We start from the raw sequence: 5,077 nt of genomic DNA on the forward strand, positions 1-5,077 counted from the left end.
TGTCTCCTTTGCCCTTGAAACAAGGGAACAAGTAAACAAAGAATTTGCTAGCTAGGAGGAGGGGTACAAACAAACTGCACCCCCAAAACCATGCATGGCTAATGGCCTACATAGCAATCAGTTGGTGAAAACCCTGGCCTCACCGTCAGAGCCTCTTCCAATGGAATTCAGTCCCCACTATTTTGAAAATCATAATTCGTGTCCCTAAGACAGTCTGGTAGTTGGTTCTACTTGTCAGTGTTAATTATTTTTGCTCTGTCTGTCCTGCTTGCTTGATTTTTCTCTGTATTGAGTTATAATTTATACACAGCAGGAAGTCTAGTTTCAAACGTACAGTTCAGTTCTGCATATATATTCTTATAATCCACATCCCTTTTCATTTTATTTTAAAAATCTTGGAATCCTCTTAAGTGATGAACATTCGGGTCCAAAGGCAGATATCCGAAAAGGAATCCCCTATTCAGTTCACTGACTGTCCCTTCCCCGCCGACCTCTTGAAAAAAAAATTCTCATCTAATCCTTTCTCGAGTTCTCCAATCACCACAGAGGACTTAAAGCCATAAGAACATTTTGTAATCCCAGCTTTCTGAAACCTAACAGAGAGATTTTGTCATCTGAAAACAAGGGAGAGATTAAGTACAAAATTTGATTCTGACAGTGGCAGAAAGGAGCCAGCTCGACAGGAAACGTCAGGGGAATTAATCCGAGCACCGCTGTCCACCTTTTTCATGACTCTCAGCATGACATAAGTTCTGGTCAGGACAGAACAGTTTTTAAAGGAGTTTGCTACAGGGACATGACATCATCAGACTGAGGCATTTTAAATGAGAAATCCGTGTACATTTAAAAAACTTTGCCCTTAATCCTGCCTTACTCCTTTGAATGCATGCTGCTAGAAATGAGACACCAAGACAGCTAAACACACTGTTCTCTCTACAGTAATGTGGTCCCAGACCCATCTCTTTTTAACTGTCCTTTTGTCTTTCCAGCACTCCACAACAGCTCTTCTTTTGTATAACTTTCATCAAAGGTTATGCAGTCAAATAACACAACATATAATTAGTTAATAATTGCAATTTGTATAACATTTAAAGGCAAGTGAGAGGCTTTATGTGACAATGCTTTTAAAGCTATAAAAGTATGTATAATCCAAAAGGATTATTTAAAAAATTATTTCTACATGGCAGGATACTTTGCAGTAACTATACTCCCATTAATGCAAAAAAACAGAGAGGAAAGCCATTCTTATTTTCTACATCTAGAACTTGCCATGTCTTAACAGTGACATTTCTGAAATATTTCCTGAATCTGACCCAGAGTCTACTTTTAGTCGTTATTACCCCCCCATCAGACTCACAACCCATAAGGAAAGGCACCATGTTCCCTTAATTACTGCTCTGTTTCCAGTGCCTAGCACATGGCGGGGACTTGAACATTTATGTTAAAGAAGTGGACCTAATTTCCTGCTTGGTCCTGCCTTCAGTGTCCTTTTAGTCTATTCCACAATGCATCATCATTTTCTTCAAAAACACAGTTCTGCTTATGTCCTATATGCACGCATAAAACCGTCAAGGCATCTGTCTTGTCTGTAGAAAAAAGGACAGATTCTTGACTATATCACATTCCAGAGCCTTCACAGTTTGGTCCAATCACCTTTCCAGGCCTGTCTTCCAGCCCTTACCCCTCCTCCCCACAAACCATAGATCGTTCCCAAAGTCCCTCTGCAGGTTCACACTCCCAAGCCTTCACAGAAGCTGTCCCCCTTCCTTGGAATGACCTTCCTTTTACCTTCCTTATTCACCTGGTGGAATTTCACTTCTTCAAAACACAGCTCAAATGTCACCTTCTCCGATGCTTCTCCAGCTCCCTTAAGGGTTCTGCTTGGTGCTCCCGAATAACCTAGCTTGTCCTGCCCTTATCGCAAGTTTCCCTTGATATTATAGCAGGGTTTATCCTTTTTTTTTTGTTTTTGCTTTTGTGTGTGTGCAAATTCCTGGAGAGCAGGAACCGAAGCTTACCGTGATTCTTCACGAATCTCCTGACTCTGACCGCCCCTTCCTGCCTCCCCTATTTTTGGCCTAGTCCAAGCCACCCTGCTCCCTCACCTGCTCCACGCAACAGCACCTGGCCGGCTCACGCTGCCGTGTCTCCATCCGGGCAACGGACTTGCTGCGAAGCCATCAATGCTCCTCGAACAACCAGGTGCCTCGTCTCTACCACAAACCTGCTAGTGGTTTCCCTCGATACTTAAAAACTCCCAAAGCCCTGGGCTCTCCGGCCCCTGCCTTCCTCTCCAGTTTCATCTCTATCGCTCTCCTTTTTGCAGCCGCACTTGTCTCTGCTTCTCTGGGAAGTGCCAAGTCATTCCCTCTTTGGGACTTTCTTTCTTTCTTTTTTTTTTTTTTTTTTAACTTTTTGGCCACATCATGAGGCATGTAAGATCTTAGTTCTCTGACCAGGGATCGAACTCTCACCCCTGCATTGGAAGCTTGAATCTTAACCACTGGACCACGAGGGAAGTCCCCCTTCTTGGGACTTTTGACCTGTCTCCTCTCTGCCGGAAAACTGCCAGGGATATATATATCCCTGGCCTGCTCCCTTGCTTCACTTCGATCTCTGCTCAAACATCCCCTCCTTAGAAAGCGCCTTCCTAACACAGTCTAAGGTAGCACCCTCCATTAAGTCTTCCCCTCCTACCCGCTTCATATCTCTTCACAGCACCGAACGCCACCAGCTGGTCACCATTACTTATCTGTGCATCTCCAGTTGTCCATCTGTTGCTAGGGATAGAGAGTTTTTGTTTACCACCATGTCCCTGGTACCTAACATGGTGCCTGGCAAACAGCAGGCACTCAAGTGTTTGTGGAATGAGTGGATGAATCTTTATGTCCCAGGTGACTCACACAGCACCTGGTTCTAGAAGGATTTGTCAAGTGAATGTCCAAATTAACACATTTGACAAATGAAATGGCATCTGGGCCTATATCCAGGATAACCTAGGATCTGAGGGCAAGTGTTTCATCCACTTGTCCTATGAACATAATCTTAATTTGTTTTATTTAAGATCATAAGTGATGTGACCAGAGTCTTCACTTTTTCAGAAACTGGTCGCTAACAGAGGTCTTGCCCAAGTATACTGAGGGAATTTCAGAAAGCTCATCAAGAGGGGGCATAGTGGGGATTTAAAATACCCTTCAGCCCACTGCTTTCAGAAACTCTGGAAGGATTCGGATAAGGTACTTTATCTCCTGTGATTTATCCAGAATGGACATTGGTTGTTAATCCTGCCCAACACTGATTACTCTGAGGGCTGGAACAGGTAAGACACTGACTGATCTGGGACGCCGAGAGAGTGGACGTGCCAATGAGGCACCCCAGCCTGCCTCAGCATTTGTGCTCCAGGAACCTGATGGTTTTGATGTGGCAATTCAGGCCCTCAGAGTAGGTGAAAGTGAACAGTGAAAGCGCTAGTCGCTCATTCATGTCCCACTCTGTGACCCCATGGACTGTAGCAGGCCAGGTTCCTCTGTCAGTGGGATTGGCTGTGGGGAACAATTTGCTGGAGAACAAAAGGAATTCCCCTTGTTCACCTTGGCTTCTGGGCAAGGTGTTTTTCCCACCCTGTTTTTCTTAAATCCTTGCAAATGGAATGATGTTTGCATAGGCAGACAGTACAGAGAGGGGTGAGCCCTCAGCGGGAGTGAAGTGTAGCTTATTGGCAATCTGTCCATCTACCCTTCTGTGGAGTTGAAGCTGTGATCAGACTTACCCTGTTCTCCTGCATGGATGGATTTCCCTGGTGGCTCAGCTGGTAAAGAATCTGCCCGTAATGTGGGAGACCTGGGTTCAGTTCCTCATTTGGGAAGATCCCCTGGAGAAGGGAAAGGCTACCCACTCCAGTATTCTGGCCTAGAGAATTCCATGGACTATATAGCCCATGGGGTCACAAAGAGTTGGACACGACTGAGCGACTTTCACACTATCCTGCACGGATGGCATCATCCATGTGATTTGGAGAGACCAGAACAGGGAGAGCCTGGGAGGTTCACACCCCATCCTTTCAAGTCTCTGGTATCCCATTACTAAACAAGAGTGGGGGATGGGGCCTTACCAGGTGCAGAGGGAAGGGAACTTCCTGAACTGCACTTGTGGCCCTGCTGTGAACACTGGGCTAGGCCTTTTATGTGATAGTGTTATCAGATGTTACTGAGAAGTTAGTTATGATTATCATCTGCATTTTACAGAACAGGAAAACAAGGTTGAGAGAGGCTGATGACACTTGCCCAAGATACCCCGATGGTAAGTGGCAGAGCTGGGGTCTGAGATGCAAACCAGGCCTACGGGTCTTCCTGCCTGCCTACCAAGAGCAGAAATTTCTTTACCATCTATACGGGCAAGAGGGCAGGAGGAGGACAAGAGCTGGAGGGGCAGCAGATGGGTCCTACCTGAGACTTGAGCATCACCAGACCCTGCAAAGTCCAGGTTATGCGGGTGCCACCTGGCTTCTCTTCGGTTCTGAGAACTGTCATCCTGGTCCCATTCTAGGGTACTGGGAATGAGTGAAGCCCCCATAGAGGGGAGCCGTTCCTTCCAGCAGTGTCCTTCCAAGCCATTCTGGCTCCGGGGTTCGGGGTGGCGGTGTCATACACAGCCTGCCTTCATCCTCCTTGGGTCTCGAGTTTACTTCTCTCGTCATCTTTTCGAAAGTTGTATCCCCTGGACAGTGCACCCCGCCAGCATTTCTGGAGGTTCCGGCGGTTGTGGGTTATTTGGGAACCTCTGGGCGTGCTCCCGGGCACTGCCGGCGCCACCAAGGTCTGGGCGTCTTCGGGGCCCGTCGCCGAGCCCCTTCCCTCGCGCGCGCGACTCCGCGCCGCAGCGCCCCCTCCGCCGCCAGGGGCCGCCCGGAAGCGGGGCTCCTCGAGCGCGGGGCGGGGCAAGGGGCGGGGCGCGGCGGTACCTGGGCCGCCGGGGAGCCGGGGGTGGACTCTTCGGGGACAGCCGGCGGCCCCCCCCAGATTCGCACCGCCAGCCGCCGGGGAGCTCGGGGCTCCGGGCGTAGAGGCTGCGCTGTCAC

The sequence above is a fragment of the Capricornis sumatraensis genome, chromosome 17 (genome assembly GCF_032405125.1).
Source record: "Capricornis sumatraensis isolate serow.1 chromosome 17, serow.2, whole genome shotgun sequence".
Lineage (NCBI taxonomy): Eukaryota > Metazoa > Chordata > Mammalia > Artiodactyla > Bovidae > Capricornis > Capricornis sumatraensis.